The sequence below is a fragment of the Tachypleus tridentatus genome, chromosome 5 (genome assembly GCF_004210375.1).
Source record: "Tachypleus tridentatus isolate NWPU-2018 chromosome 5, ASM421037v1, whole genome shotgun sequence".
NCBI lineage: Eukaryota > Metazoa > Arthropoda > Merostomata > Xiphosura > Limulidae > Tachypleus > Tachypleus tridentatus.
The window spans coordinates 24801760-24825426 of NC_134829.1; the positions used below are offsets into that span (position 1 = coordinate 24801760).

The following is a 23667-nucleotide window of genomic DNA, read 5'->3' on the forward strand; positions in this document are numbered from 1 at the left end:
TTAGAAGTCGGACAGGCCGCTGTTTTGGTTACCTACGGATGCCGCCAGTCTGCTACCACAGTAGCGCCTCCCTGACGCTGGAGAGGCTAGTTGTGACGTACTCCGTTTACCCTGCTCGTTTGTCTACAGCGTTTACGATTTCCAGAAACTCTTGGGTAATTTCGACAAAACATTCTCCTTCCAGGAATTTCTCAGGTACTCCACGGTCTCAACTGATCGATCACAGTGTTGTATTTTGTTGTAGTGGTAGAATTCCTTTACTTTAAAGACTAAGGACTAGACGTTAGTGACTACGACAGCTAAGCCTAATAATAGGGTGATATCTATGTAGTCCTTAAACTAAACAATCTGTTGAATTTAGAGTGCTAGAAAATACGGTTAGTCAAGAGATAATCACTACTATATGTTGCACTAATGTATGAGTAATAATTATATACAAAAAATACACACAGCAGTGTTCCAACTTTCGGGTTATTATTTCACTGTCTGTCCCTAAGCCTAACTAATTTCAGTAAACATGACTATTCTACGTGGATAGCATTGATAATGTATTTTAATTTCCAAACTCTGACTTGTTATATTTTTCAATTTCCGAGTTGTATTTTAACTCTAAAAGTTCAATCCATCAGTTTATTTTTCTCGGAAAAGCAAGAAGATACCAGTCTATAAAACAAACTATGATAATAGATCCGAATTCAGGTCTTCATTGAAAACTAGCTAGCTGTGAGTGTAGTCGATCGCTTTGCGGTGAAAAGACAGACCTCATCCACAAACACGCTGGAACTGTTATTATATGTTCGCAGATCGATGCCAGACTTCCTAATATGTAGGAGGAAATATTTTAGAGGGGTTTCACTTCTATTACTGGAAACTCAAGGAATGAACTCGTTTTTTAAAATAAAGCTTTTAAATGCTGGTGAACTAAAATCCAACGTTGCTTATCGCTCAGTACCTTGCTTAAAGACGAGATTTCAAAAGCGCAGAATATTGAAGTCCGAGTGTCTCCCTTCTCTCCCCTCGACCATTAAGAAAGCTGCTTCTGATTGGCTGTTGGAACCCGTAAGCGTAGCATGCGCTTCCAGTAGTTTACGGTGTCCTCGTAGTTATATTTTTGTTCCCAGTGCCTGGGGAGGTCAGGGAGAGTTTCATTTTTTGACTATATCATAGATAGTAAGTACCATGAACAAAGAAGATATAAACTGACCACGACTAACAGAAGTCTGAACTTTTCTAAACTGATTTGTTGCCCACTATTTTTGTGTTGATGTAAACACAAGCGTCTGTTTAAAACACTGAAGTCTAACGAGACGTTCTTACCCGTGTAAAGATAGAACTGTATTGTTTAGTTTCACGGAATAGTCTAACATCTGGCCCCTCCCCCCTGTTCTTTCACCCCACACACGCAAGCAAGAAACGGGGAGTGCGGTGTTTGTGTTTTTCTATTTTTTTATTTTTTACGTGTGTGTGTGTGTGTGTGTGAGGAAGAAAGGAAGTGTTGTATTCCACCCACCCATCCACCCCCACAGACTACTGGGGCAACAAGCCAAATAGCGAAGCGTAAAAGAGGACTTGAACTCTCAAATCACAAACAATGTACTTTGCTTGGGTTCGCACAACTTAATGTTTTGTGCTTCGATAAATCACAGGCCTTGCTTTTCGTTCGAGTAAAAGTAATTTGTAATCTTTTAACACGAGAGTTTGAAGTGGACTAGAATATTTTTCGTTTAAGAACACCTAAACATTATTAATTATTAGTCAAAATTCAGAGTTCAGTAATTATTAACCGTCATGGTTTTCCATTCTAATATGATTGTAGGCTAAATAGCATTTAAAAATAATCTTGTAAAGCGAAGCTTTATACAAAGCGTTGGACGTGTATAAACATTTGTAACAAGGTAAACACGTCTAGTAAAAGCGGACATGTGTAACAAAATTGCCATGATATATATAAAAGAGGTGGAAAATAGCATGCTTGGAAAGTCGTATACTGTATATAGTGGAAAGTGAAAGTCCTAGGCCTTTTATTTGCGGCTTATGAAAAGGGAAATGCGCCATTTCCTTTGTACTTCTCTAGTAAACAGGAATTTGTTTGAAAACAGTTTTATAAAGAAGAAAAAAGGCACAGATACCAATTCGATGTAGGAGTTATTTGAGTAAAAGTAACTAAAGATAATACACCAGTAATATCATATGTGAAGCGGACTTCTACTTTCGGAAACCTTAAAATCTCGCTAAGGTATAAGTTTCTTTTTATTTGTGCCAAATTTACCACAAACAGATAAATGGGTATTTCACATTATCGAATAAATAAAAGTAAATTACACTAAGTCGTAAGGTCTATAAAATATACTAATTTAGAGTACTTTTGGGGCAGTCGCTCAGGTCAATAATATTACGGCTTTACTGGCTTCTTGGCTGTTAAGCATGTTAAATAACTACGGGTTTAGGCAAAAATGAGCAAAAGGGGCATTTTCCCAGGACCAGTTGCAAGTATAGTAGTAAATAATAAAACAGTAATAACAAATCACTTTTTAATATGTATATATACATATATATTCTTAATTTTTATCACTCATAAATTCAATTTACCAAATTGCGTGATATTTTCTTATAAGCCCCACTGTTTTATGCTTCGCCCAGATCTAATCAGTGCCTTAACGCGGCCCTGATTTAAAGTCATGATTAGAAATACCTCGAAGCCGCAAATGGTCTGTCTAGCTTGCGTATTTCATCAAGACATTTTAAAGTTTTGTGTTGTTCTGTTCAAAATATAAAGTTACGAGGCTACTTATATCACAGAAGAATGCTATCAAGACATTTCACGATTTTTTGGCGTTTGAAATATTAGTTACTAAATAAATCTTTCTCAGAGGTTAAGGTTATACCATAAATTGCAATAACACAAGATATAATAAACATTTCCAGGTTTTCGTGTTACTAAAACTGTATAAAATGAAATAAAATCAGATATAACTTATATTGCTTAATGACTCTATATGATATGTCAAGGTTGTGAAATATGTCATACATATCACAGTTTAATGACTCTACAGGTGGGATATGTCAAGGTTGTGAAATATAAGTCATACATGCCACAGCTTAATGACTTTACCAAATATATCAAAATTATGCATATAGTAAAGTCATACATAACACAGCTGAATGTCTCTATATGATAAGTTAATGTTATAAAATATAATAAGTCACACATACCACACCTTAATAACTACAGGATATGACAAGGCTATAGACTGTGATAAATCGCACATAACATAGCTTGACTCTACAAGATGTGTCAAGGTTATACATTATAATGAAGTCACTTATAACAAATAGTGAAAACTCTACATGATATGTCAAGTTTGTAAAATGTAATAAAGTCACACATACCACAGCTTGACTTCACAGGATATGTCAAGTTTATAAAATGTAGTAAAGTCACACATAACACATCTTGACTCTACAGGATATATCAATGTTATAAAAAGTAATAAAGTCACACATAACACATCTTGACTCTACAGGATATATCAATGTTATAAAAAGTAATAAAGTCACACATAACACAGCTTGACTCTACAGGATATATCAATGTTATAAAAAGTAATAAAGTCACACATAACACAGCTTGATAATTATAAAGGATATAACAAGGTTTCATATTAATTGCGTTAAAATCAGTATGTAGATAATTTTCACGTCTGTGTATTAAAGTAACTCAATATGTACCTCATATATTCTACCAAGACATTTTAATGTACTTTGTATCAAGAATATCTATCTAAATTAGCAAATATACGGTCCCTCCCCATATACAAATGTATAGGCCTCCAGTGGTACAGCGGCATGTCTTCGGACTCACACCGCTAGGAACCCAGTTTCGATACCCGTGGTGGGCAGAGCACAGATAGCCCATTGTGTAGCTTTGTGTTTAATTCTAAACAAACAACAAAAACAGAGTTATAAGACCGTTCAAGACAGCTTATAATACAGTTCCATAACTCTACTAAAACAATTCCAGACTTATAAAACTTTGTACACACACCCTAGTTACCATACCTCAGGAGTTAATAAGTTAAATTACGACCACACAAAATATAACAATCCTACCAGAATACTTCCAGATTATGGCGTTGCTAATATTATAACCAGAATACTTCCAGGTGTTAATAACACTATAACTAGGTCATAAAGTATGTCAAAGGTTAAGGTCACAAACACACATATTACATATAAATAAGTCTAGCAAACTATACCAAGGTTTTCGATGTTAGAATCATAACATTCAGCAGATAAGTTGCTCTCGAAGTTTTATGATATAATAAGCTCACATATTGAAATAAATGAACATGAGAAGAAAGAAAATGAAGTAACACACAATTTAGCTTACATATAATGTATCGCACTTAATACAGCTCAAACACTCAAAACGGATATTTCAGAGTTTTTGTGTAAACAGATTAAAAGTAGGTGCTACATAACTCTCAAATGTCAATGTTATATGTTATAATAAGGTCACATATGAAACAACTCAACACCACTCCCAGGCTATGCCGTGATTTTATTGTTGGTTTAATTAAAAGTAGCACAGAGGGTATCTTCAATGATCAACTTATAACACGAGAACTTTACTGTAAGAATGTTAGTGAAAGGTGCAGCAGTTGGAAATATAAATTGACAGATCGCACTTCAAGGAAGTCACGCTGTGATCACACACATAATACATCTCAATTTTCATATCTCTTTTAGTTAACTTATATTAAAGCAAAAGCTAAAAGCTGATGAATGTGAGTGAAACACAATGGAAGTCATATTCATATCACACTGCTGTCGATTTGTAAAATGTTATACCTAATCAAGGATGTAAATTAGAAAGTTCATTTCTTCATTTCGCACACAATATGTGTGCGAAATATAATCTATCAGTATAAAGGTTGGAGGTCAATTTTTCCGACTTGTGTTTTTCTTATAGCAAAGCCACATCGGTCTATCTGTTGAGCCCACCGAGGGGAATCGAACCCCTAATTTTAGCGTTGTAAATCCGTAGACTTACCACTTTACTAGCGGGGACGATTTTCCGACTTTATCACAATGTTTAAAATCTTATTGTTATTCAGAGAATGAAACTTCGTAAGTTCGTTAAAGTTGAAAGTCAGTGAAATAACAGTGTTTTGTGAGAACAGAAAAGAGCAAAGTAAATCTAAGTATGTCCACAAAAAATGTTGTGTTCATTTTTGTTCGTAGAAAATCTACAATCTGTCAACATAAAGACGTTTTTAAAGTTAACCATGTAATTTTCAAGGCAACTGTGTTCATGTTGGAAGCTCACCATTACATCTCTTTTGATGAGAAGAAACAGTAAACACTGGTGTTTTCCACTCTCCATTCTCGGCTGTATTATTTGCCTACCGAATCACGTGATTCATGCCTTCTCCCACCTTTCGAGCCTGCTTCAAAAGTGAGAAGGGGTGTCGCTCATGGAAACGGCGACCAATCGGTGTAGTTGGTCGAATCTGATTGCCAGCTTAATTCCAGTTTTGTTTTCTGTCGTATTTCACTCTGATAATTAATATATAATATTGAAGCTCTTACGTCGTGTATATGTGTATTCAATAGGGTTCTGTTACTGTGAGTACACATATTAACTTACTTTTACCAGGTTAAAGCTGAAACAGTGCTAACAGTAACATGAGCTCAGTTAGGACGAAATTAAGATATTATTATAGTGTTGATAACTTATGTCTGGAGTCAGGTTAACAATACGTGTTCGTTGTATTCGTTCTTAGAGAAAGACGGGATTCCAATTGGGAATAAACATGTAGTTACGACGTTATTTATCGTAATTGGTGTAAAATTTCCCTTTATTCCTCAACCAACCCCCCTACCCCGTGGCCTCAGCGGCAGATCTGGGGGATTTTAACACAGGAAATTGAAAAGCTTTATGGTTAACAAAAAGGGTTAAAATTACAAGTGAAAACACTTTTTAATATAATGTATTCTACACACACAGACAAACTGTTGTTTTTCCCATTTTTTGAATACTTCGATAGGTTGAAATTCTAAACCAGTTCAGTAATATGTTGATATATTACACCGATTTCTTAATCATATTTAAAATGTTAGAAGTCATTCAGACTTCAAACGACGAAATTTTGAAGTTCTCTTCAGTAGAATTTTGATCTTTTTTCAACAGTATGACTAAACACATGCCAAAAGATATCATATAAATAAAATAACATATACTATAGAACTAGCCCAATAGAGAGAGTGCAGTGTAGTACGAATCTGATAAAGAAAACATGGTGAACTGTTAAGTGGTGTTGTTCGATGTTGGTAACTAATTGTACAGTTTAGTATAAATGCGTTAAAGAAGTGTTAGGTCACTGTATGATGTAGTATAAATCTGGTATAAAACAGAAGTTTTATAGTTCAGTATAAACATGGAAAAATATAAGTAGTAGTATGTTTCATATATAGTATAAACATAGAAAATAGGTGGAAGCATGTTGCGCATTATAATATATATATATGGTATAAAGGTGGAAGGATGACGTATTCTGTTGCCAGCTCATTCAGGAAAAATAACTTTTCTCAGTTCATATCATATATTTTCTTGAAAAACTCCAACTAAAAACTTCATTTTGATTCATTAAGCCATGCAAAATCCTAAAGCTCTACTGATATGACATGAACTAGGAAGCCCTAGGTGAATTGAAAATAGAATGACACGTATACACTGTAGTATAGTTGCTACAAATATAGGAAAGTGGCACGAATATGGCATAGTATAAGTAAAACGTATAGCTAATATATAGGCGTGTTCTGTGTGTCAGTTGTGTAATGTTTTAGTTTTTTTACTCAATGTTGAGAGACCAAAACTTGTAACTTTGTTACTTACCCCACCAGAGGGCAGGAAGACGGAAATGTACCGTAAAAGCTTATCACACAAGCCTATCTTTCGGCTAGTTATCAAACAAAATGTTTCCTAGAATAGCTTCTTTAAACTGAAAGTGTCTGTAATTAAACAAAGTAAAGCTCTGGGCTTGCCTCCGAGTATCGACATGGCGAATTTTCTTCTCGAAAGCTAATGCTCTAGAATAATTAACAAAAGCTTGTTATTTAATGACCAGCATGGCTATCTCATGTACAGTTTCAGAGAAGAAACCAGCCACACTACTCTCTTGATGCAGGAAATATTTAGAATGTATTTCATTTGATATTACTTTGCGATGAAACAGGTGATATTAAAATTACGATAGAGAAATAAGGAAACAAAATAAGTCTTAATACCACAACTATAGTTTTATTGCTTTCAATTCTTAGTGATGGACAGAGCGCAGATAACTTAAAGTGTAGCTTTACGTTAAAACACAACAAATGTTATCAGGAGTGGATCCGGAGGTTGGGTGGGTTGCGGGATCCGAAGGAACTGAAATACCCGACTACCAAACAAAGGTGTATAATGTTTTCTTTTTTCTTACAGCAATGCCACATCGAGCTATCTGCTATTCCACCGACGAGAATCGAACTTCTGATTTTAGCGTTGTAAATCCGTAGACTTACCGCTGTACCAACGGGAAACCTAAACAAAAGTACTCTTATACCTTGTAAAGAAAACTAACGTGTGTATAATTTCTGGTTATAAAACTAAATGAATAAGCAGTAAACTTCAGCCCATCGAGTGTTATAAACATTAAACACCACAAAATGCATTATGTATTACTAATGGTCCTATCAATAACCCTAGAAAGAAATCATGCTCTTGTTATTCTGTTGTCACGAATTTTATTCTCATGGCTTGCGCAGCTTCAATAGATTTTTCACCAGTCATTTGATCTCGCTTTTAAAATCACTTGCAAATTTGTCACGCCTTTCGTGTGGCTTATAATATAATATTTTCATATAAATACGTATAAATACAATCACAGTAGCAGCGCCTCATAGTTATGGCTAACTAAAAAACTCAGTAATATATCAGGCCATTAGCTCTCTTCTATAGCACATCTTAGCTTCCGTACAATTATACATAAAAATAATTATCTAGCTAAGAAATTAACACTTCTAATTATCGCTTAAAAACGAGTAATTAAACAGAATGGCCTTACTAAAAGCAAGTATGAACTGAAAGGTCTACTATTTCCACTTTACCATTATTTTGTCTTGACCGTTGGCTTAATATAACTATGTATTATCAACTATTTCAGCTCCTCTGTGAAATTCATGGTGTCCACTAACCTGTTATAAGTTTTTAAAAATTCACTTTCTAAAAATCTATTAACAATTTATAAGCACATTTTAAATTAAAAGTAACAAAGAAGTGTACTTTTTTAACAAGAAAATATTTGCATCAGTTAATAATCGTATATTTTTATAAATCGAATATTCGAAAGTTATGCAGATTGTTTGCGTTATTATATTTTATCCACGTAGCAGTTTTTCTAAAGCTGTGCTTGTAAACTGTTATATCTTTTCAGATTCATAATCCTGCAAAAGCTGGTGAATTTTTAAACAAACGGAGTTATGAAATAAAACATGTTTTGTAGCAAACAAAAGAATAACACATAACTAATAACAATGCTGTTAACTACTACAACAGAGGTGGACACTCGCAACAATATACTGACTAATCAATTTAGTAGAGGACTCTTTCCTTTGATCTTACAGAAGACCCAATTTATTTGCATACTCAAAAGATTGATCATGTGCCATTTCAGGTGATTTTTCTTAAGCTCGTGATTGTAGGGATAAAATCATTACATCATTAGTCTACAACAGTTGAGAACAAGGATCTCATACTTTAAAATGGGCATGATAAAAGGGAACTGTATTGCATAATTGTTTTAACTAAAGCTCGTTTCATTGAACAGCTGCTCAAAAAACATCTGCTATAAGGGTCTATCAACAATGACATCCGAAAGGAACACGGCTGCCGCTAAGAAAGATTATGGCCTGCAAATACTACAAACAAAATGACGGAAAAGATGGCAGGACAAACTTGTAAAGTGCATCAGATGTCTGACCGAGTACAGTTGACCGATTACTTCAACAGTAAGATCGAATGTGCCTCAATTCTTAGCGTATCGGACTATAAATCTGTGGGTCCAGTGCCCTCATTCCATTACCACTAAAAACCAAAACAAAATTATGCTTGGCTCTTTGGTCAGATTCCATTATTTAATCAAACAAGAGTTTATGGTGGTGTACGGTTGAACAGCTGCCTTCTTTTTAGTCTCTCAGTTCCAAGTTAGTGCAGATTGCCCTATGGGTAGCTTAACGTGAATATCCATTAACAGACTTCAACAGAAATCGGAATTCAAGTACCTTCGACAGAAAAAGCCATTGCAAGAACTGTCATAAGCAGCCACTTCCAGCTCAACAAGAACAGCGTATCTCAAATACTAACAGCAAAACACGTATTCAAACGTGGTTAAATCATGGTAGACGATAAATGACAATAGGCACATATGTGGCCCGATGAGTTGCGCTTCATAGTTTTTTTTATTGTAACGGTGGAGAAAATATGGAGAAAACCACATGGAACACTCCACCTGACTTCAACAGCTTTACAGTTCAAATTACTAAAGATGGTGTAATGCTACGAAAGTAATGAGGCATTTTACTCTTAAAATTGGTGAATAAAACTCGGAGTGTACACGAACATTGCGCTAATCATGTCTACCTTACAGTGGTGCATGTACACTGACGGAAAAGGTTTCTTCTTACAGTGGTACATGTACACATTGACGGACAAGGTATTTTCTTACAGTGGTGCATGTACAGATTGATGGACAAGGCCTATTCTTACAATGGTGCATGTATACACTGACGGACAAGGTCTATTCGTACAGTGGTGCGTGTACACAGTGACGGACAAGGTCTATTCTTACAGTGGTGCATGTATACACTGACGGACAAGGTCTCTTCTTACAGTCGTGCATGTACACATTGACGGACAAGGTCTATTCTTACAATGGTGCATGTATACACTGACGGACAAGGCCACATCGAGAACAATAATTCAATAAATCGCTGCGTTTGTGTTGTCTGAAATTCGATCTAAGAGCACAACAGCGACTTTAATTATCCTTCTTGGCTAGCACAATGAGTACTTTTGGCATGAGCTTGAACGTCACGTTCGCCATCATAGTCTGCTATTGGCATCTGTAAACCAAGTGCAGAGCATATTATTCAATGAATGAACTTCAATAGAACAACATAACTTTGAGCGTGTCATGGAGTCTGTGCTACCACGAGCCCTAGCTATCATCGTGGCGAAAGAAAATTCATTCTGATGTTAAGTGAGGCAAACTAGAGCAGCGGTCAGTCAACGTATAAGAAGCAAAATATCCTACTACTGTAGTTGTTAAAATCTCCAGATGAAATCTGATTTAAAAATTGCTGTTTTCAAAAATAACATACAAAATTAAGTAATAAAAACTTAAATACGTGCTGTTGTTACTTTCATATGTCCTATAGTTTGTTTATTTTTGTGTAGGCTAAAGTTAATAACCCGAATCGGTATGGCTGCAAGCGTTGTTCTAGTTAACAATATTTAAACCATGATATTGGTTAGTTTTACGAAATCTGATCGATTTGGTAGCTGATACCCGGAATGGCCAGGTGGTTAAGGCACTCGACTCGTAATCTGAGGGTCGCGGGTTCGAATCCCTGTCTCACCAATCATGCTCGCCCTTTCAGTCGTGGGGTTGTTGTAATGTTACGATCAATCCCACTATTCGTTGGTAGAGTAGTCCAAGAGTTGGCGGTGAGTGGTGGTGACTAGCCGCCTTCCCTCTGGTCTTACACTGCTAAATTAGCGACAGTTAGCGCAAATAGCCCTTGAGTAGCTTTGCGCGAAATTGGAAACAAACCAAACGTTAGCCGATAGTACAAGATATAGATATATTAAATTTGAAAAGAGATAGAAGTTAAAGGTATTACTAAATCAGCTGTGAACTCTACTGAACTTCAAAAGGTTCATTTCTTTAAGAATAAATTTCACTTCGAAAGTTTACTTGTAGGTACAAACATACACAGTGAAAATCGTTTGTGGAAATACATCGCTGGTTTTATATGTGTATTAATTTGACTCGCAATAAATGCAGATTTTAAATTGAAGTTTTAGAATAAATGTTGAAACCTTAGGGAATAAGTAATATTCTACTGTTGCTGATTTATGGTACTCTAACTTTCTCTGTATTATACTGAAACCATTACTAGTTGATATATGCCCAGTACATTCTTGTGAGAGTAATATACTTAGCTAAAAACGTTCTATGTATTTTACAACCCCATAAAACTAAAGAGTGCCAGTAATAAGTTGAACGACAAAAAATCGCAACTGGTGTTAAAGCCACTCTAGAAATAATCTCAGAGAATATGTGGTGTAGACATAATATGTACAGGGTGGCTCTAAGTCCCTACCCATCCATATGTTATTATGTTATATTCAATTACGCATGTATTATAAAATTGTTTCTTTTTTTCAGAGAAATACGGCCGATGTAAGCCCATTTACACTTGAAGGGCGTATTGTGACAAGTACGTGGGTATACTGGTGACATCATACAGATACACTGGATACATAAGATATATGGATGGATAGGGACTTACGGGCCACCCTGTAGACTAAAAATAAAAGCTGAACGTTGGTTTTTTAAGATTCTAATTAACTGTTGATGGTTTGTACATTCTGGTTTGGGAGAACAGATGATTTAAGTGGAACATTTGTAGCCGCTATCAGAAAGAGGAGAGACATTACTAGCGGATAAGAGAAACTCTTGAACAACAAGTAAGAATATAACAGCTTCTACTATTAGAAGAACGAAGAGATTGTCTTTATTATTAAGAGGATTGCAACTCCATTGTTTTAGTATAATAAAAGACAGAAGTTAAACTTTTCTGAGAGAAAAATAAGTGCTCTAAAGAGGGAGGATCCCACTGTTAGATAGACAAGAATGGCTCTTATGCAGTGGAAAATACTATCATAGGAAGAAGAAGGTTATGCAACTTACTGGTAAAAGAAGAGAAATGTGTGTTTACGTCATTATAGAAAGAGAGAAAAGAGGTAGGTGCTTTGTGATAGGTTAAACATGGAAGTTGTTACCAGTAAACTCTGTAGAAAGATAAATAAGAGACAGAAGGAAGAACTACAATAAAATAGTACCATAAGGGTTAGCAGTAAAGACGTCACTGTAAAGAGGAACGGTATAGGGTAATACTTCTTTTTTTATTTCATGAGAGTGAACATTGGGAGAATGGGTGTGTACAACCACTAATAAACATTAAAGCATTATACCATTAAAAGTGTAAAAATTTTTATTAATAACAACAGGACATGCCATTAATCATTACCTTTAAGGTTGGTGTGAATTACTGTTAACAAGAAGAAGACATTACTGTCACCAGCCTTAAACAGATAAGGTGTCTGTTATCACTTACAAGAAGAAGACATTATTATTACCAGTCTTTAAATAGAGAAGGTTGGAGTCTATTATTGCTTACAAGAAAAATACATTACTATTGCCACTCTTTACAGAGAGAAGGCTGGTGTCTAATATCACTTACAAGAAGAAGACATTACTATTACCATTGTTTAAAAAGAGAAGGCTGGTGTCTGTTATCACTTAAAGAAGGATATACTATTACCAGTCTCTAAAGGCTGTTATTACTTACATGAAGAAGACATTACTATTACCAGTCTTTACAGAGAGAAGGTTGGTGTCTATTATTGCTTACAAGAAGAAAACATTACTATCACCAGTCTTTACAGAGAGAAGCTTGGTGTCTTATCACTTACAAGAAGAAAACATAACTATTGCCAGTCTCTGAAGACAGAAGGCTGGTGTCTGTTATTACTTACAAGAAGAAGACAATACTATTACCAGTCTCTAAAGACAGAAGGCTGGTGTCTGTTATTACTTACAAGAAGAAGACATTACTATTACCATTGTTTAAAAAGAGAAGGCTGGTGTCTGTTATCACTTAAAGAAGGATATACTATTACCAGTCTCTAAAGACTGTTATTACTTACATGAAGAAAACATTACTATTACCAATCTTTAAAGACAGAAGGCTTGGTGTCTATTATCACTTACAAGAAGAAAACATTACTATCACCAGTCTTTACAGAGAGAAGGTTGGTGTTTTATCACTTACAAGAAGAAAACATTACTATTACCAGTCTTTAAAGAGAGAAGGTTGGAGTCTATTATTGCTTACAAGAAAAAGACATTACTATTACCCGTCTTTACAGAGAGAAGGCTGGTGTCTCTTTTCACTTACAAGAAGATATTATTATTAAAAAGAGAAAGTTGGTGTTTATTATCACTTACAAGAAGATATTATCATTAAAGAGAGAAAATTGGTGTCTATTATCATTTGAAAGAAGAGTACCGAACTATTCTCATTAGAGAAATGGACATTATTGCGATAAAGAGGACTATGAACCAGTAGCTACTGTGATGCGCATAAACATATAGACGCTTACAAACAAAAATAGAGTCCATCATCATTTAAAACCGCACTAGTGAAACCTCGGTATGTATGCGGACTTACAACGCTAGAAATCGAGTTTCGATAGCAGTGGTGGGCAGAACACAGATAGTGTAGTTTTGTGCTCATCTTAAAAAAAAAATAGAAGAAAAATGTGATGGCAAAAAAAATAGTTCGATTGATTTGAATTGCGCTTCAAGCTAAACGAGGACTATCTGCTCTCGCTGTCCCCAATTTAGCAGTGAGAGAGTAACAAGTGACCACTGCTCACCGCCGACTCGTTTGCTACTCTTTTAACCAACAAATAGTGGAACAGAATGTCACATTATAACGCCCCCACGCTTTTAAGGGCGAACATGTTTGGTGAGTGGGATTCGAGCACGCGACCTTCAGATTGCGAGTTGAGCATCCTGTCCAAAAGCCCCCATAAATAATTAGAGGACGATCACTTTTGACAACAAGGAAAAAGGGGCTAATTTTACGACTGACCAGAGAGTGACCATTGTCAAAAGAAAGAGATCGAAAATAAATAACAACTGACATTAATAACAAAGGAAAGAGCCATCAATAAGTAAACAAGTAAAATAAAGTAAATCTGAGAGGAGAACCCTATCGTTATACTTTTCTCATTAAAGTACATGATCATTTAATTAATTATAAGAAAATACACGTTAATAACAAATGCACTCATGACAGTATCTGACGAAAATGAACCTATTTTATCAGAATTCATAACTACAAAGTTGCAGCATATTTAAACGGCAAAACATGGCCAAATTATTAGTGTGAGTGACTGAAAATCTGTGAGTTCGTTATTTTAGATATATCTATATACATTAATAAAGTCTACCTTACCAGACATTAGCGAGATATCAGAGTAATTCAGGAGTTACTAAGAAATATGAAGATCAGATTATTAAGCAATAGCAAGGTATAAGTGTAATTCAGTTGATACCAAGAAATACAAAGACTGGATTAAGTAGAGACATGTGCGCAATATACCAACGTAGCTGACAGGAGTTATAAAGGAGAAGGCGATTTAAAGATTCCCAAGAATTTTCTCTGTAGGAAATCGTCTCCGGTCACGTGACAGAATTATTGTCTTTAAGATCCCTGATATGATTAATGAGCCATAAGGTTGGTTTTTCACTACACGTTTGATTAAAAATCATTGAATATCATCTTGTACAATTTTTGTCCGTGTGTGTGTAATGTCACCTGCTCTTATAAGCACACAAAACTAAAGCTTAATTTTTTGTCATTATCTGTCATATTATCACGATAATCTAAACGTGGATATTAAAAAACATACGGCAGATGCTACTTTAGGAATCAAACGTACAGATTATATTAAGTTCGATGGAAACGAATTCTGTTATTAAAGTATTAAAATGTTATAAGTTGTTGAATAGAACCGGACATAAAATGGATGATGCAAAATATCAAACTATTTAATTATTGTTTTAACAGCGTAGTTACAGGGCTAAAAAAACTAGTGCTATTAAACAGTTTCACTTGGGAAAATATTACAGCCTAATCATGCTGAAAAATTTAGCCTTTAATTTCTCTGTATATTGCATTAAACGTGAAAGAGAAAAATGAAACAGATTTACCACGAGAAAGGGCGTGGATAAATTACTGGTTCGTCCTTTTTTATTGAGTAAAGACGCTTGTTATCCAGCAAAACATCTTTTAGAAAATATTTTACTAGGGGCATACAGGTAAAAGAAAAGTGGTCGTTAAAGAAGGCCTAGGGTTTCATGTTTTTCTTTGGAAGACCTGTAAAGGGTGGGAAGGGATGGCATGGTTGTAGCTTAAGCCTAGAATTACCGATGGGGCCGGACCCCTTCGGCTTTTCAAACAATTTTTTTTTCTCAACTACTTATTCACCAGGTTGTTTATGGGTCTATGACCTTGTTGCTAATAACATATGAGTCACAAACAATTTAATTAACAATATTATCCATATTCCAATTCATCCCACTAATTACAATAATAAAAAGCTCAGGTATTTACGAAAGCCAGTATTTAAATTAGGATTTGAGATCGTATTCGAACAGATCTCGTCAAATGTATTCTAAAAACGTACGGTTTTACATATTTTTCTGTTATCTGATAAAAGAGATAACAAATTAACAATATTTCCAAGAGGTCCACTCTTTTGATCAACCCCGTATATATTTTTTCTTTTGGTTTAGCCAGGTGGTTAGGGAATTTGATTTGCAACCTGAGGATCGCGGGTTCCAATCCCTGTCCCACCAAACATACTCGCTCCTTCAGCCTTAAGGGGGCGTCATAAAGTCCCGATCAATCCCACTATTCGTTGGTAAAAGAGTAACGTAAGAGCTAGTGATGGGTGATATTGACTAGCTACCTTTCATCTGGTCTATCACTGCTAGAATAGGGACGGCTAGTGCAGATAGCCTTCGACTAGCTTTGCGCGACATTCACACCAAACCTATATATTTTTTCTGTCATCACCAGTCGTGAACAGTATCAACGCAAGTCCTTAACTGAAAGTTATTATCATATTGAATAATACGAACTGATACGAAAGTTCAAAGTACTGTATCAGTCTACTAACGTAATTCAGAACTCAAGTAAAAGCTTATGTGCATCTGTAAAAGTTGAGTCACATTCAGTACACCCACTCCCCAGTGACTCAACGGTAAGCTTGAAAACTATTGCACACTTACTTGTAGTTCACTTTCGTCCAACACTGTATTAGTTTTATTTTTAAATAGAATAGCAAGAAGAATTGAGGTAACAATATATTCAGATAAATGCCTACATGTGAAACGTCGAATTAACATAGAACTGTCCAGAACCATGTAAAACAATTTGTTGATTCTTTCGAAATGATTAACTATTTACCTTCCCTCTGTTGGTTCAAAAGTATAAACATTGGGGATACACAATACAAAAGTATAAATATTGGGAATACATAATACAAAAGTATAAACATTGGGGATATATAATACAAAAGTATAAATATTGGGGATACATAATACAAAAGTATAAACATTGGGGATATATAATACAAAAGTATAGACATTGGGGATACATAATACAAAAGTATAGACATTGAAGTCACATGATACAAAATTAAAGACATTGAGACTACGTGATACGAACGAAAAGACATTTGAGGATACATGGTAGGAAAATAGAGATATTGAGGCTATATGGCACAAAATATAGACATTAAGACTACGTGATATGAACTTACGAGATATTGGAGCTACATGTTGGTATCAGAAAATAGATATTAGTATCAAAGACAAACGTGAAGCTTGATAACTTTATCCGAGCGCATGCCTACACTGAAAATGGTTGAAAAGTATAGATATTGAGACTAAATGATACGAAAGCAGAGAATTAGAGATAAAAGTTGATATGAAACAACATACACCAAGATTAAATGTTAGTATCATAATCAGACATGAAGCTAAATAATGGTATCAAAGTATGTACACTAAGGCTCATTGTTGATATTAAACCATGTATATCAAATCTCAGGGTTGGTATCAAACAAAGATTTAGAGTTAAACAAAGGTCCGTAAAAAAGCATTGTTCAACTGTACATTGTGGTTCAATTATTACATGAGAGCTAGTATCAGTTTAAAAGCATTGAATCAATTTATTATTATTAAAATAAATAAAAGCTGGTAGCAAAAATATTTATAAGTTAATAAAGAGTTTGTCTCAGTAAAGTATGGTCATTTGAACAACTTGATCTCGTGAATTAGTTGCTAAATGCCTTCAGTGGCTCAGCAGTTAGTTTGAGGGCTTATAACCCTAAAATTCATGGTCGATTCCCCGCAGTGGGCTCCTTGCAGATAGTTTGGTTTGTTTTGAATTTTGCCCAGTGAAAGACTAGAGGGAAGGCTGCGAGTTATCACTATTTAACTCCATCTCTTAGGCTATCATTTTACCAACGAAAAGATGGAATTACCGTCACATTGCAAAGCACATACATGGCCCAGTGAAAGACTAGAGGGAAGGCTGCGAGTTATCACTATTTAACTCCATCTCTTAGGCTATCTTTTTACCAACGAAAAGATGGAATTACCGTCACATTGCAAAGCACATACATGGCTGAAAGAAAGAGCATGTTTTAGTGGGACAGAGATTCGAACCAGCAATCATCAGATTGCGAGTTGAGCGCCCTAAACCCCTAGCTATAAAGAGCCCCGCGAAGAGAGCCTATTGTAAAGCTAAACCAAGAAAAAATTAGGATTTGAAAACCAGATGAATGTCAGTAAATGACATGATAATTTGTACTCTTATAGATACATCACTGAAATAATGAGCAACTGTAATATTCAAACTTAACGCCACCTACTGACTGAAGTATGTAAATATAAATTACAGTTAGTTCAGTATGAATACATAGTGGTATTAACTGCGAGGTATCTGGAGTACGCATTTCGTACAGTTTAAAACAAAAAATTAACACGTAAGTATAAAAGCACTCACTTTTAATAACACTTTTACATACATGCACAACTATAACTATATAGCGCCACCTGTATTCCATAATTATATATTTCCCTTTAATAAAGTTCTGTACAAGACCATACTGAAAGGACGATAATGACTTGGGTAAAGTCAATACACAATTATTTTAATAGTTATCTATATAAACTTGACTTGCATGACAACAACCATAGAAAATGTGTGCAATACAAATATGATGAAATGTGTTGATACAAGATACCTCAGTATGACGTCATCAAGTTAGCTTTTTTTTTCTTTTTTTAGGTCGGTGATCGTATGCCCCTCTACTATGAAGATCGATGGAACTTCGCGTAACCTCTCTTTACTTAGTAAACTAAGATGTTCTTGAAATAATAATAACCAATAAAATAATCTATAATATTTATCGACACAACTGTGAAAGGAAACACCATACAAAACTAGCGGCGAACTTGCCTGCACTATTAACAACTAATCTTGCAAAAGAAGTTCCAGAATATTCTGTCAATGAGACAGGCTGATAGAGTCATAAGAACGTGGTCTTCGATGTTGCAATGTGACTCGTGTGTGTGAACATTTTAAGAGCGAATTATTTTGGAACTTTCATTGAAACGTATGTACGTTTCTTACTTTTGATATTGAAAAGACAGTTAGATAAAGAGATGAAGACGTAAAACCGGAAGGTAAAATAGATACACTGATAGCTACGTATTTCGATAATTTGACAGTCAGAGAGATGGATAAACAGTTACAAAATAAACCAGAAAACTACAGATAAATAAATAAAGCGATGAATATACAGACACAGTCAGATAAATAGATAAATAAACAGCCATCCTAGGCTCTAAAAACATGCTTCTTTCGTGTGTATCACTGACCTTATATGGTCACCACTGGTTTGTCAGGCACTCTCACGTGGTTTGTAGTGTGTGACCCAACTGAAGTAAATCGTTTTTATGTGGCATTTGCCACTAAAGAAAGAACTCTTTCTTCCACTGCTACTTGGCTAATGCACAAAGCAGACGAAATCAGCAAACTGTACGAAAGCGTCAGCGAATCCTCCTGGTCAAAGGCAGTAAATCAACGCCAGAGGTAATTCGTCTTAAAATATTTGTAAAGGTGACCCTCCAGCCACCTTTACGAAACTTAGGACTTCCTTTATTATATTTTTTGTTCATTTTTTTTTCTTTAACATGAAAATATTTCGACTTCCGGAGAGGAGCGGTTCTGTTGAACACCACTGTCTGTAATAATTCTTTTATTTTGGCAGATGTTTTCAAACTGACCTAACCAAATTTTACCACTAGCTGATCTTTGACGTGCTGCTGCAAAACGTGGGAAAATCGTGATGTTTCAGCATTTCAGGAATGACAGCTTACAGCCAGTATTTAGGCCTGAGAATGATCCTACATGTTTGTTGCCACACACTCATTATTATTTTGTTATAACAGTCTGTAGCAGTGATGAGTTAACCGAATTTAAAAATCAGTGGTCACTCGTTTCATTGACCACTTGTGAAAACTACGTAACAGTGATATACATTCTGTTATCAACGTTAACTATGCCCTCTAAGAACACCATAAGGTGATATACCATTACCAACATTAACTATGCCCTTCTAAATATGTAATAAGACAACATACCATTACCAACGTTTAGCACAGACGACACTTAACTACAACTCGGAACAACGACAGAATAAAACAAACTACAATATGAAAATTGAAAACTACATGTAATCTGTGGTAAATATAGTAAGTTCAATGAACCACAATAAACATAATAGGAAGTAACGCTTGAAATCAGTATGTAATATATATATATACATATTTATTTATGGCATGGGTTCAGTGTTTTACCATCTGAGACAGGAAGACACTGTCAAATACTGCCGAAAAACCACAAACAAACAAACAACATATTAACTTAGTTTAAACTCTACGTAAAATCAGAATTACAAACCACAATCCCATAATCAGTATGATATATAGTACTTACCATAATGAAACTCTTAACATGAAAACGTAAAAGTGGAAACTAGTACATAAAATAATGACCTGAGGACACACTAGCACCAACTGCAACCCTTTATCTTTAGTTATTCTGTGTTTAAAACACAATAACACAAGTAAGTTTGTTATACATGCAGGTAATTAAAAAAAAAAAAAAAAAATAAACGGCTTTATAAATATCACATCACAAAGTGAGTGACCGAAACTGTATTTCCGTTGAAAATAGGGAATCTTTAAAGATTGAAATAATTGGCTTGGGATTAGCAAAATAAAATTACACATGAATTAGCATCAAATCTTTTACACACATGTTAATACAGTTGACCTTAGACAAGTAAAAACCTTAAAATGTTTTATCTGTTTACAGGAAACTAGAAACTTCGTCATTTTACAGCTTTTTACACACTCATGGCCCGGCGGTTAAAGCACTCAAATCGTAATCTGAGGATTGCGGGATCGAATCCACGTTGCACCAAACATACTCGCCCTTTCAGCCGTGGGGGCGTTATAATGTTACGGTCAGTCCCGCTATTCGTTGGTAAAGGTAGCCCAAGAGTTGACGGTGGGTGGTGATGACTAGCTGCCTTCCCTCTAGTCTTACACTGCTAAATTAGGGACGGCTAACGCAGATAGCCCTTGAATAGCTTTGCGCGAAATTCAAAACAAACAGACTATAACTTGGCAACTATCTATACCTCTCATATATAGATTACTAGCTCTAGGAGCCAGGTATGTTCTTGGCAAGGAGAATATACATTCTTCAGTTGCATTGGGATCTGGGATGGCGGTGGTTTTCCCAGTTGCAGGGGTTTCTTTTGAATTCTCCAAAATATTTCAGCATTTGTTAGACCATTAGCAGTCGAATACTCAGCAGCAGCCTTGGTCTTCAGACTGACATCTTCTAAAGCATTTATCTAACCTCCCCTTCTGTTTGTCCAATGCATTTGTGGTCTTTCTGGAATCCTGGGGCAGGTTGCCTGTACACTATCATCTCGATAAGTTAAGGACGACATTCTGATGTTGTTTTCAGCCATAGTCTTGCTGAATCTAGAACTAATCTGGATATCGGTGTTTACAGCGTAATCTCCGACGGAAAAAAAAACTGTTGGATAGTTTGGTGGACCAAGTGTTCGTCGCTGGGAAATATGTACAGTAAATATTGATGAGCTTTTGCAGAGAATAAATTCACTAAAACAAAAATAGATGTCAGCTGAAGGACGTGGAAAATAAAGCGACATCATACTGGATTATATTGAAATTAAAATAAAAGAGAACTGAGTTTAAAAACAAAGCAGTACAACATATTGGTCGACTGGCTGTTGGAAAGTTGTTCCCAGACATTCTTCTTTTACAAAATGAAAATTAGACGGAGTAGAACTGTTGCTGAACCGATGAAATTCAGTGGACTTTGACTTAAATGGATTATCTGAATATTTAAAAGAATAAAGATATGGTACTTAATAATAGCGACAACCCTTAAATAATCTTTCAGGTGTTCGTAAGAGGTGAACATATTCCTAAAACGAAACTCGAGTATGAATAATTTTTTTCGTACTGTTATCAGCATTCATTACTTTCTTTTAAAGGTGCTAGAAGATGGTACAACGTTGGAAACGTTAACAAAGCTTCTCTAAAACAGTTACCAAACTTAGTTACATTTTTCTCATTATACAAGAAACTGGCCATCACTAAAGCAACAGTGTGAACATCTAACTGTTTAAGGTTTTATTATATGAAAGAAACCACTCAAAACGTAACATTTTTCGCACGAAGGAGAGAATTACAACACTTTACAGAGAGCAGACTGCTGACGCTCGTGATAATTGCAACACTATATTAATTTTTACGTTCGTATGTCCATAACTTGCTCAAAATGGGTTACACACCTGTCAGAGAGATAAACTATCAGTAGTTTAATGAATATCTGAACAAAACCACCCAATCAGACTCGAAAAAAGGCATAGTTCCTTTGTATTTGGTAAAGGTTCTTATTATTTATTAATAAATACGGCGTAAAGTTTCAATTGAATTTGTTTTTAATTATTAAAAAGTAGTAATTGATATTACTATTTACGAGCTTGTATTAATTAACATAGAACTATAGCATAGGAATATATATCTTACTTCAAAATAGGTTTACGATAATCAAAAAAACTAAAATATGAGTGCGTTATTATATAATCCTTATAATTTATATTAAGACTTTATTTTCTAGGATTTTGAGGTTTTTCATACGTTATATTATAGCTTTATACAACACTAGCCAACGCTAGTAAACATTCAGAAGTAATTATATGCCAGTTAATATAATCTTGTTGTTTTAAAAAATAAGTTTCAAATTGAAATTGAAATTGTACCACCTAATTGTAATTAAATAACAAAACTAGTTGCACTAGCTAAGCTTTTTTTTTTTTACATCAGATTTCCTTTTCTTTAACTACTCCCCGTCTATGTGGTTCAGCGATAAATCTGAAAACTTATACTGCAAAAGCAGGTTTTGATATCTGTGGTGGGCACAGCACAAATAGCCCATTGTGTATGGTCACATCTGGACGACCAGATGTACTAATTCAGCTTGTAAATATTCTTAAATATATATTTTAATCCGACGCTAAAACATGCTCGCCCTCCCAGATAAGAGTACTAAGCTGCCTTCCCTCTTCACACTGCTAAATTTAGCACAGATAAGTATGCGAAATTCAAAACAAACAAACAAACTTAAATATTTTCTTAAGAGAATGCGATATTCCAAAAATCACGAGCGCCACCCAGAGCATAGTTGATCAATGTCGCACTAAATGTTTACTACAGTACTTATGAATTAGTTGGTGTAACTCAAGCTGAAAAAAATATTTTATTTTATCACAATAATTCTTTTTTAAGATTCAATTTTCACAAGTATATCTGAAACAAATACATTGCCGGTGTCAAGTCTATCAGTAACTACTTGCAATACATATTCTGTTAATAGTTTCTGTACATCGACCAAGCTCTTTTGTTTTTAAATATTTGTCTGTCATATTGGAATATCAGTTGCATTGCATTATAGCATACCATTAAAAAAAAAAAAACGTCACTGGAAGATAGTAGGAATACGACATTTTAGTTTACAGTATATACACATATATTTGTTTTTAGGGGTGTTAATCCCCAATTTATACACTCCTTGAAGTGCTTGTTTGAAGTTTAGCACAAAGCTACACAATAAGCTATCTACCCACCACGGGTTTCGAATACCAGTTTCTAGTGCGTCAGTCCGTAGACATCACGCTGTGCCACTGGATGTAGGTGATCAGACAAGTGAACTAATTTTTAAAATCAGTGTTGAAGTACTCACTGCTAATTACTCTGTTTGTCGCGTATTGGACTAGAAATCATCAGGTAGTGTTTAATAAACATCAGTAATAACGTTATAAAGTCGTACAGAAAATGAATAACTTCTCACACAAGTATTACGTAATAAGGTTTTTTACATAGGCTCGATAACTTCTTATAATGAAACTGTACCACAGACAATACTTAACGTACGAGAACGTAGTAATGTCTTACACGGACTAACAATGGAATAACATCATACATATAAATAATAACGACTCACAAAAGGAAAATAACGTGATAACAGTATCAGATAAAGAAACAACAACGTGGCAGTGTTCCAAACACGTATGCATGTCCCTGAAAC

General features: G+C 34.9%; 1 long non-coding RNA gene across 3 annotated transcripts; it reads left to right on the forward strand.

Moving 5' to 3' along the window:
- The first annotated feature begins 38 nt into the window (after positions 1-38).
- LOC143250742 (uncharacterized) lies at positions 39-22017 on the forward strand. Of its 3 annotated transcripts, XR_013028352.1 has the most exons (3): positions 57-195; positions 11490-12067; positions 18259-22015. It is a non-coding gene; the product is annotated as an uncharacterized LOC143250742 (long non-coding RNA). The 3 variants fall into 3 exon arrangements; XR_013028350.1 differs by lacking the exon at positions 11490-12067 and having other exon boundaries at positions 39-195; positions 18259-22017; XR_013028349.1 differs by lacking the exon at positions 18259-22015 and having other exon boundaries at positions 39-195; positions 11490-14091.
- The last annotated feature ends 1650 nt before the right edge of the window (positions 22018-23667 follow it).